The 12,364-nt window shown below is 33.1% G+C and overlaps 1 protein-coding gene across 1 annotated transcript in view; it reads right to left on the bottom strand.

Annotated features, from left to right (window-relative positions):
- The window catches only part of LOC143223151 (potassium voltage-gated channel protein Shaw-like), a 162,928-nt gene extending 156,129 nt beyond the window's left edge, over nucleotides 1–6,799 (bottom strand). The window contains exon 1 of the transcript XR_013012686.1: nucleotides 6,399–6,799. The gene's annotated coding sequence lies outside the window, so the exon portion shown is untranslated. The remainder of the gene's footprint in view (nucleotides 1–6,398) is intronic.
- Between the last annotated feature and the right edge of the window lie 5,565 nt (nucleotides 6,800–12,364).

Raw genomic sequence — 12,364 nt, 5'->3', positions numbered from 1 at the left:
AACAAAAATTATATCATGCTATTATCCTGATTTATAAGTGTTTAAACAAAGAAAGCTCTCAGAATCGTTTCTCTGTTCTCAAAGTGTTTAAAAATGAAAAACCTTCAACGTAGCTATTATATTTGTAAGCATTAAAAACCTACAACACTCTGCGTTATTTTCTTATTTAGTACACAGTTGTAAATAAAACACTCTCAGTATTATGTTGTCTCGTTTTGTAAGCGTTTATTAATAAGTGTTACCGATGTTAGCTTCAAGCAAATATGAATATAAGTACCTCAGCAATTTTTGTGTTAAAAATATCAAATGTTGAACACTATTTTCTGAGGTTTAGAATTATAAACCTTTCACCACTGTTACCTTATATTTATAGATGTGTAGAAAATCTATAGCGATCTCTGTGCAATTATAGTGTTTTAAGCCATTAAAAATTTAAACATATCACAATTATTTTATACTACAAGTTTTCAGAAAAACCAAACTCTGAGCACAGTTATCTTGTTTTACGAGCGCTTTGTAAGTAAGCTTAGAAAACTATCGGCTCTATTATCCGATTTTTAAATGCTTAAAATTAGAAATATCTTGGCATTACTATTATATTTTGCAAACGCTTAGGAGTAATAACGACTAATCAAGGTAAGCCTGCTACATGAAAGTTTCTAGATATGCAAACATATAATTTTAAATGCAGTCTATCATGGGAACATACCTGTGTCAGACAAATAAAGCCTCATGTAAAGTGATGATGTGGGCAAAAACAGTTTCCTAAAAACCTTTAAATACCTGTTTCTTTTCTCTTGACTATATTATTACAAAACAAAAAGTGTAACTCATTCCACTTTAAAAGATCGAAAAGGCTGAGGCAGGTGGTTAGAGTGTCGACTCATCATCTGAGTTTCGTGGGTTCAAATCCCTGTAATACAAAATATTTTCGTTATAATGTGACGCTCAATTCCACTTTTCGTTGGTAAAAGATAAGCTCAAATGTTGGCGGTGGGTGGTGCTGACTAGTTGATTTCTCTCTAGTCTTACACTGTTAAATTAGAGAAGGCTATTGCAGACAGTCCTGGTTTAGCTGTGCGCGAAATTCAAAACCAACAGTCGAAAAGCCTAGTATCTCTTTTGGAAAATGGCCCGGTATGTCCAGGTGATTAAGGCACTCAACTCGTATTCTGAGGGTTGCGGGTTCGAATCCCCGTCAACCAAACATGCTCGCCCCTTCAGCAGTGAAAGCGTTATAATGTGACGGTCAGTCCCACTATTTGTTGGTAAAAGAGTAGCCCAAGAGTTGGATGTTGGTGGTAATGACTAGCTGCCTTCCCTCTAGTCTTACACTGTTAAATTAGGGACGGCTAGAGAAGATAGCCTTTGTGTAGCTTTGCGCAAAATTCAAAACAAACCAAACCAAAATCTTTCGGAAAAACTTTCTTCAAAGAAATTATGTTGACACTGTGATATTCAGTTTGAGTTACTCACCAATTTCTTTTTACCTCTATGGATCTTCACCAACTGAGTGATTTTTTTATTGTGTAGAAATACGTAGTACAGGAAACAAAATAATTACGATATTAAGTTCGTCTGTAAATTCAGCCCAGTTTGGCAGTAGTTGTACGACTATATAAATAATACAATTTTGATGTATTAAGTTTATTCTGAGGGAATGCAAAATCCAACCAAGTAAATAACGCGTCTACTGTACATCGTTCTAATGTTCTTGTTTAATATACTGCACATAATATAGTTAAAATGTTATTGGTATGTTGTATTAAACAATGTTGGTTTTTAACACATGCTGTTAACGATGACTGCTATATTTTACATACGTCTACGTTTCATATTTCTAGTAGTCTCTGATATGTGCTAAATAAACGTTTCACATTTCTTTTGGTTATAAATAAGTCTCACACTTGGAACGTTACGAGGCGAGGTTAACCCAGTAGTTAGCGTGCCGGACTGTGGTTCCGAAGTTTCGCAGCTTACAACACGTTAGCATCAACCCAGTATCGTTCTGTACATTGAGGTCATGCGTGTGTTATACAAGTATTCTATTGTTTGTTTGTTTTTTCAAGAATATACCTAAATGTTGGCTGTGGGTGCTGTTGATTAGCTGATCGATCAGTGAAGAGGAGAAAGAAGATACTCATGAAATTAAAAATGTCAAGTCATGAATTTCTTGATGTCATGCTATTGAAAGAACTTCGTTTAGCACAGTTACATAACGTTACTGCAAAATATGATGCTATGTTGAAAGAAGTTGTTGAATAAAGAGATTAGAATTAAAACATGCGGTTTTAGTTCAGTCTCCAATAAATTTATTTCGATATTCTTATGTATTTAATAAATTAAAGATATTCAATACATTACCATTCATCTATATGTTTCTAGTTTCATACGCTGCTTAGTAGTTACATCATAGTCTCATCACTCACACAAAATCATCAATTCCAACACTCTGTCTTACTCCATATGAATTTGATATCAGTACATGACACTTCCTACCTTAAAATATCATCGATTGGATGTTCTTCTGAAGCAAACAAATATTACATGCAACCTAACCTTGTGACTTAAGACACAACTATCCAAGAACTAGAAATAAATACCAGGTCTACATTATGGTAAACTCAAATATACTCTCGTGGTCTGAAAACGCTTGAAGTTCAAACATATCTGTGAATATAGAATTCACTTCCATAAATATTTTTGTCTTTTATTAATATTTTTTATGCATCGAACTAAACTTAGCTCTGAAGCGAACAGAAAGTAATTTCGTTTATTTACACGAGAATGACGAGTTGTTTATTTGAGAAACTGTTAAAGGTCTCTTGCCAAAATTTAGCTTCTTAAACTACTTTGACATTTTGTTTCTTTTACATGGGTCTTTGACTCTCATTTAATAATTTAATAAATCCGTTTAATGAGAGAATGTATTTGAAAACTACACTGAAAACGTAGAACTTGATGAAAACCAACCGTTATAAAAGTAACGTTGTATAAGTGTGTCTGAAGTTATGTATAATGTTGAAGACCTAAAGTGTTAAGTTACAGCCGTAACATAATCCATTTTCAGGGTATGTTCGAACTAGCTAGATCTATACAGAACGCGAAAAATATCAACCCTTCGTAAAATTGCATTTAGACATTTTGCTGGGAATTTAACTGAGTTATATAGAACCAGGAAAAATTAATATTAACAAAGTAACTGTGTTTGTGAATGAGAGAAATGTCTTATAGTACATGAACACTATTTTGTAGTGATCGGATTAGTAACTATAGATAGCTGAAGAAATATTAGTATAGAACATTTAGAAAGCTATAAGTTTTCGGCATATAAACATATAACTGAAATGTTAGCTACTTGTAGTGAAAAGGTTATTTGAAAAAGTTCTACACATGTCATAGTTTTTAAACTAAAACAATTGCTAAAACTACATAACAACACTCTGAATAATTAATATATTTTTTAATTCTTAATGGGCCAAGAGTATCCTAATAACAGTGTATACAGGTCGGGTCTCCTTGTCACAAAAAATCACTCCTTACTTTGGAGCAATGGCTATGCTGAATGAATGACGGCCAAATATCATTACTCAATCACGTAAGAGAAGTTCATCCCAAGAGGAGGCGGTGATGTGGATGTTGTTGACCAACTTCCGTTCTTTCAGTCCTTTATTTTAAGATATATGTGGTTGTGCAAAGATAGTCCTTATGTAACTTTGAGCAAAAATTCGAAATACGAAAGAAATAAGCGAACCCTCTTGCTGTCGGCTCTCACGTGGAAGAAACCATAGCTGATATAACAAAACAATCGTAGCTTGTAAGCAACTTATAATAACGTTAGCACAACGTTTCGCAGCAACTTACTTGTTTCATAGTTTAAAGTTGAAACTTTCCAATCGGAAGAAAACTACGTAATTAATGAGGCTAAAATTTATATTTGTTAATTCCCTTTAAAAAAACATGCTGAAAATTCTCATACATTGTGTTGTTAGTTGACCCTGTGTCGCCCTTAAAATGCTTACGTTTATGTGCGATCGTGACTGGTAGACACAAAACTAAATCTGACTAGTTACTCAACATGGAATACAGCTTGGAGAAAAAGGACACAATAAACACCGAGAAGGAAAAAAAAAGGAACTTAATACAAGAAATATGTTCTAACCGGGTTTACTACTCAATACAGTTCCTACCAAGACAGTCGTTGCCATAGCAACATTGTGTATACAAGACCACGCTGTCAACGTTTAGCTTTTTTGACAGACAATTTCCATAATTTTGTCAACACTTTCAGGCGCTGACTAAATGGACTGGTTCTAGAGACCCTCTACATGCATCTGTTGTATGTTGATTTCAGGGTCTAACTGGCGACAAAAGCAGACCAAGACATCTAGAAACTGTTTATTACTGTTTTTCGTGAAAATGTAACCATGGATACTCGCATGTTCCACTACTGCAACACGCCATATTCTCGGCTTCGAGTTGTATTATTTCAGAGTATTTCTCTTCCCTCACTCCCAGTAAAATAGCAAGTTACAGTAAACGATCTCACATATCTGATTGCCTGGGGTTATTTTTCAAATTATTTATAGAAAACGTTGATAATTTAAAGTTTTTATGATATTTTAAAGTTTATTTTTAGCTGATGCAGGTACACCTAAAACATGCATGATAAAACAAATTATTGATTATCGCTTGTATTTTTCTCACTTTTAAGACTTCTTTTTTTTAAAGAAAGGCATAACCTTTGAACTGACTCACTTTATGTAACAACTGGATTGATAGGGATTTTTTACATAATGTGAATAATATAGATTTAATACTGTTTGACTTTTTTTACTCTGTTCTTAGTTACTCCATTGAACACGTGTACATTGAAATTTATCAGCCTACTTCTCTGTCTTCCTGCTGACCAGCATTTCTGTCATAAAGTCAAATCAAATTACAACAGTGCGGTTAATTTCGGAGTTAAAAACATGAGTCTGTAAGGAGAAGCCCACAGTGGTACAACGGTAAGCTTATAGACTTGCAATCTAAAACACGGTGCTCGATTCCTCGCAGTGGATTCATGATAGCCCAAAGGGGCTTTATTCTAAAACAAACACGCACACTGTGAGTAAATATAGAGCCCATTGTTGTTGCAGTCACGAAGCTAGAGGGAAATATAAGAAATTTTTAAAACAAGTAATTTCAATTTGTGATTTCACGGGGAGTTTTTCCTTCTTCAAACATTTTCTATGAATATTTAAAACTTCAAAACATTGTTTTTTCTTTAGGTATGGATAAGTAAATAAATGTAAGAAAAGTGTAGTAGAATGTGCAGATTTCAATAAAATGAGTAACACTATCCTTTACATGTTAAACAGCACACCTTTGCTACAGTTAATACAAGTAATAGGAATTACTATGATAAACAAGTTTAGAAACGGTTAGTAATTTACTGTCAGGTCTTAACGAAGTAAATTATCCGTACAAATGCACCCCAGAGGCACAACGATATCTCTGCAGACTCACACCGCTAAAATCCGGGTTTCGATACCCGTGCTTGGCAAAGCACAAATAGTCTATTGTGTAGCTTTGTGCTTAATTTTAAACAAATGTGTAAAACTGCTTTAAAAATCTTTGTCTAATAACTTCAATAATCCACATTTTCAAGCTCTAATTGAGCAGCTCCAAATAGCTTTATACTTCTTTGGAAACGAGGCATGTTCGTATCCATTTCATCTTACAAAAAATAACAATCATGCGTTACATGTTCCTTTAACTTCTCGCAAACCTACAACTTTGAACATTTTCTCAATATATATCTATTCCAACACTTGTCCCCTGCTGGTACAGCAGTAAATCCACGGATTTACAACGCTAAAATCACGGGTTCGATTCCTCTCGGTGGACTCAGCAAATAGTCCGATGTGGCTTTGTTATAAAAAATACACACGCTTATTCCAAAACTCATATTGCTACACAGAAGACTCACATTATTTTTATCTTGCAGTTTGCTCCCGGAGTAAAACAAAAGATTAAAAGTATTTTCTTAAGACTTGAAAAGAAGTAGTTCAGTACTTAAGTTTTTTATAACTATTATTTTGTTTCTGTACTTTCTGGTGCTTCTCGAATTTCACTCTCAGAAGCGATACATTTCGTTTAAACTTTTACTTCTCTGGAGAGCTTAACTCTGATAAATCTGCCTCTTTCAAGAATACTTGCATATATTCAAATCTGACAAGAATCACTCAGAATCTATCAGCTTCATGAACTTTTAAAAATACATATGAATTATAAATGATGTACGTAGATCACTTCGAATATAATAAAACAAGAATATTTTACAGTATTACAATATATAGAAATATTGCAGTTTTTTACAACTAATTAATTCTTTCAAACCAACATCTACTCACCTTGCCAGTACTGGAGAGCTAGACTGTGATCTTGGTGTAATTCATATAGATATTGAGAGTAGGAAAAAAATGGTATTATAAGGCTTTTACCTTAACTTAAAATTATTATTTATTTATATGGAACTGACGAGATGTCACTCGCTTACTGTTTTTCTTTCCCTTACGCTTCTTTAGAATTGTTACTCACTTATTATAGTTTTCATATCACTTGTAACACTATTTCAAATAAAACAAAAAGTTAATTTTCGTTTCATTCGCTGTCTACTGCAGTGGCATGCAACAGTTTTTGTTGAATCAACAAGCATATTTGTCAATTGTAACGTGGATTTTTACAACATCATATTATTTGCATCTCTACTACATGCAAGCATTCACCATTTCCAATTACTCTTAATACACTAAACTCCTCGTACCAACCGTTTCCCAGTTTAAAAGCACCTTTTTTCTTTCCCGAAAATGGAGCATTATCTTGGCGCCCTCTTTCGGCATTTGTTGCCAGTAATATTACTGGTTTTAAAACGAGAAAGTCCATGCCTTTACCAGCTGAAATCTCGGGTGACATATTGGCGTTTTATTTATCATCAAGAGGGCAGTTGAAATTACTCACTAAGGGTAAAAAAGTATTGAAAATTTTTATTAGTATCCGTCAATGATTTTTGTTATTGATAATTTATCACACATCTTTATAAAATTAATTGTATAGTCTAATTGTTCAACAACCCTATTTTTATATCCAATAACGATTATATTTGGCATGGCCAGTTGGTTAGGCGCTTAACCTTTCAGCCATGCGGACGTTATAATGTAATAGTCAATCCCACTAATCGTTGGTAAAAGAGTAGTCCAAGAGTTGGCGGTAGGTGTTGATGACGAACTGCCTTCCCTCTAGCCTTACACTGGTAAATTAAGGACGGCTAGTGCAGATAGCCCTAATATAGCTTTGTGCGATATTCAACAAACAAATTTATTTCTTATATTGTCTTTGTTGCAGGGCAACAAATTTCACTTCATTTCTACTAACCTTAATTTCTAACGTAACTTGGAATTTTAATTTCATCATGAATCTTATGGTTGCTCTGAAAACATTAATTTTTATCCTTTATAAATTTTATATTTTTACTGTCTGTTTTGTGTGTGTGTTTGTATTTTTCTTATAGCAGCGCCACATCGGGCTATCTGCTGAGTCTACCGAAGGGAATCGAATCCCTGATTTTAGCGTTGTAAGTCCCCAGAATAACAGCTGTACCAGAATGGGACTGTTTGTTTTGGGTTTTCCATGAAAAAATATTTTGTTTTCAAATTGTTTTAATTGTAATTCTATTATTAATTAACTTATTCGCCATGCTCAATAAGTCTATTTAGTACTAATATCCAAACTGACGTCTAATTCAAAGAAGTAATTCCCATTATGAACATTTTGTTTGTGCAAATCATTTGTGTTTGAAACAAATATTTGTTCCGTTATCGTCTACTAGGATAAAAGTCGTTAAAGTATTTTCAATCACTCTTTTCGTTTGTTAGTGATTCATAAAACGCCTAGATGTTTAGTTTTCCTTACATCTGAATATCAATCATTCGCTGATAAATCCCATTTTTCCTCATTCCTAATCATCAATCCTTGATGGTAAAATCTTTGTTATTTCTAAACATCAGTCCTTTGTGGTTAAATCTTTGTTATTCCTAAATATCAGTTCTTGATGGTAAAATATTGACATAACGGCATGTCTGGGGACTTACAACCCTAGAAATCGGGTTTCGATACCCGTGGTGGGCAGAGCACATTTGGCAATTTGTGTAGCTTTGTGCTTAACTTGAAACAAAACAAAAAGAAAATTCAGTAACATCTTGCATTCGTTATAAAATTGTTGTTATTAAGGAACTCCTTGCCTTGATAGTAAATATTAGTAATTCATTGTTTTCAAACATTGTGCAATGTCATTCAGTGGATATGGATACATTCTACTTGTTTAATTTCTGTGATACATGTTGGTGTATAGAAGGTATATTAATACTAGAAATAAACGACATTATAACAACAAAATATTGATTTTATTTAATGTTACTTGATATTTTATATGTTAGAAGTAAATCTAGTTATTTAGTTTTAAGTGCAAGACTATACAATGGCCAATTTGAGCAGTTTTTAAATTATTATAAGCCTTCAAGCTTACCATTCAGCCATTATGGTCTCTGGAGCTAAACATAACTAAACCTTTTATTAAAAGTACAACACGTTTTAATTAGTCATGAGCACATTCTCATATTTTGTTTGCACGAGTTTATTAATATATTGCAAAAAGCTACGGGTAATATTTTCTGTATTCTAAGCTGACTCAATAAAGTTTCTGCTAAAAAGTTATATAAATAAAACTGGAAACGGCCTGGTAATCAGGACGCTAGATTCGCAATCTGTGTGCTTCAGGATCAAAACCCGTCGCCGAGCATTTCTCTTCTTGATCCGTGGATATGTAACAATGTGAAGAAAAGCACATTCTTCTGTGATAAAGAGTATTCAAAGAAGTGGTAGAGAATATTATTGTCTAACCCTTTGTTCCTCTAATTTGTTTGTATTGAATTTCACGCAAAGCTACAAGAGGGTTATCTGCGATAACCGTGTAAGACTAGAGAGAAGGTAACAAGTCCTCATTACCCGCCGACAACTCTTGGGAAACTCTTTTAGCAACGAATAATGGAATTGACCATCACATTATAACATGCCCACGGCTGAAAGGGCAAACAAGTTTTGTGTGACGGTGATTCGAACCCGCGACTTTCAGATTACGAGCTGAGCGCCTTAAATACCTGGCCATTCCGGGCCGTTTTCCTTTATTCTATCACTTCATAAAAAAGGACAGCTAGCACATATAACTTTAGGGTAGCTATGTGTAAAAGTTACCAAACAGCATTAATAAAATCATTATTTAAATTCAGATGGTGAACCGTGAAAATTTTGGGGTAAACATTAAGTCATTCCCTGAACTTTTTCAATTGCCAACATTTTATTTGACATAAGTATATGAAGAATCGATTTATTCGAATTCATGAAGAATGCTTAAGACTAGCAAGATTATAAAACATATCTTACCATATATACACTCGTAAAAGGATATCTGAAATTGGGCTTTAGAAATTAATTTGACATTTCAGTTAACTGACTTAATTTTAACAAGTGTCAGTTGATAAATTTAGTTTCAGATTTCTAACAACGCTAGAGTACGGTTCAGCCAAGCTGTAACCAATGGTAGCATGAACAGAAATAGTGTTTCAGTTGTCAAGGTTCAGCTGACCAGAATTCCTAGCAATGGTGCATTTTCTTCTTCTTCTTTATATACATTTTTAGCACATAGTTACATAATGTGAAACGTGCGCTCCGTCCACCTCGAGGAATCGAAACCATAACTCTAGCGTTGAATGTCCGCAAACTTACCGCTGAATCACAGGCGGACGGTACGATTTTAGTACAAAAATTAAATGTAAAATCAAATCATGTCCAATAAAGACTCTCATTGCTTTCACACAAAAAAAAATATTTTTTCTTTGCAATCTTAAATTTTTGGTGAATTTTTTCTCATACACGCCCTTAAATTATAGTTTTATTTTTTTTTAATTTAAATTGAAAGATTAATTCATAAGTGTTGTAATATTTATTATGCATTTTGCAGAAAAGCTCAAATAAACATTTTGTTTTCTCTGTATTAAAACTATAGAAATAATAATGGCCTTTAAACTATTATTTTTACGTATGATAGGCCTTTTTTAAATAAAAAAATATCAAAAAGTTTCGTACATAAAACATCTTTATAAGGATACGAAGCCACTTGTGTAGGAATACTATACTAGAACCCAGACATTTTCATTCTTTTTCCCCTTTAATTCGGTAAAGCTAACGAACTTTTCGAGAATATTAAAAAAAACAACAGATATTTAATAACTGAGATAACAAGCCTCAAAAAAGTAAAAAAAAAACAAGACTTGGTCTGTACTTAAAACAAAAAACTAATAATTGAGTATACGCGTGTTTGAAGGAAGAAATATTTTTAAAGAAAGAACCACGTTTTTTAAAGGTTGCTAGTCGATAAATTGGAATCTACTTCAAAACTAAACCAAGCAAAATTTTTTTACTCCTATTTGCCTTAGTTTAGTGTAGTCTTAACTTAAGGTATAGTAGCATCACATGTTTTAAAATTTAAAGGACTAACAAATAATAGGCCGGTTGTATACACACACTAACACGTTTCAGATTTCATAAAAATCAAAACACTAAAGTAAGATTTTACTAAGACCTTAGGAGCTGTAAATTGGAAACTCTCACATCAGTTGTAATATAAACATTATTTATCCACTATATGATCTTAAAATGATTGGGTGTGTGTTTTTCTTATAGCAAAGCCACTTCGGGCTATCTGTCGAGTCCACCGAGGAGAATTGAACCCCTCATTTTAACATTGTAAATGTGTAGATTTACTGCTGCACCAGCGGTGGACGAGATGATTGCACAATATAAGATAAACGTCCAGCTTTAAATGCGATACGTGTAACTCTGTATTCATTACGAATTGGTGTGTTACTATAATGCATTGAGTATTATTACATATGTTCACAGATTCATTTAAGGATCAATTGAATACTAGATACGTAACACTACTTTTACCAGATGTGAAATAAATTGTTAAATTGTACAAAAATATGAGAGTATTAATACACATTAATTAGTACATTCAATAGACACTGAAACATATTAAAGATATGGATAACGTGAGCTTTTGCTTCGAATAGAACTATAGGTTAGCACGACTTGTAACACTATTTCCAACAGACGGAAGGACAAGGCACTATATATAGCACTACGTTCAGCATTAAATAAAATATAACAGAAATATACAATGATAAGCTGTGTTACGTGTGTTACTGTCTCTATGACAAATTGCAGACATGTAAAAGAAGTGCATTGTACTGATAAATAATCATCAGTCATGATTTTGTCCTGTAGAGATCGTATTGCTTATGATGTTTAGATCATATATTACAGTAAGAAAAGTACGTGTTAACAACTTACTAGTGTGAATGTTGTTTAGCCGAAGTGAGTAGGAAATGGGCTTTCTTCTTCCATTCTCTTTTGCGCAAGCAGTTTCTTTTTGCCTCTAATGATTGAAGTTTGTAAGATAATTAGATGAAGAAAGGACAAACATATGTCTTAGTACACTCAATATGTGGATAGTCTTCGTAATTCAAAGCTCATGACAGTTCCTTTATTATTAATATCTCACTTGTAAAATGTGCTCTGTTCACTAGACTTTCTCACATAAACATCAAGTTGGAAACACAATTTTGTTAACTGGTCATTATACAGCAATGTCTCAAAACCATGAAAACCTCTAAAATTCACACGATCATAGTATATGATCTATGCTTGAGTTTATGCGCGTGAGATATATATATATATATAATTAAGAAGCTTCAAAATACAATGGTTTAAATAACATGTCTTTATATGTAGACTTAACGAACGTATTTATGAATACATTATATTCAATATGACACTGATTTCGGCAAGAATAATCGAACAAAGATATCCCTTGTTTCGAAAAGAAGCTATGACAATCAGTATATCTTTCCAGAATATTCCCATATTGCCGACGATCAGTCTATAGCTTCATATTACAATATTCCCATATTGCCGACGATCAGTCTATAGCTTCATATTACAATATTCCCATATTGCCGACGATCAGACTATAGCTTCATATTACAATATTCCCATATTGCCGACGATCAGACTATAGCTTCATATTACAATATTCCCATATTGCCGACGATCAGACTATAGCTTCATATTACAATATTAACAGTTAGTGTTAAAGTTTTAAGTGGTAATACGATGATTTAACTCTCTATTTCATATATACCTACAACATTCAATGTTAGTATTATATGATTTAATATTAGTAACAGTGCATGATTTTCAG

Source organism: Tachypleus tridentatus, chromosome 8 (assembly GCF_004210375.1).
Source record: "Tachypleus tridentatus isolate NWPU-2018 chromosome 8, ASM421037v1, whole genome shotgun sequence".
Classification (NCBI taxonomy): domain Eukaryota; kingdom Metazoa; phylum Arthropoda; class Merostomata; order Xiphosura; family Limulidae; genus Tachypleus; species Tachypleus tridentatus.
The sequence above is the reverse complement of the archived record's forward strand: the minus strand, read 5'-3'. Positions and strand labels throughout refer to the sequence as shown.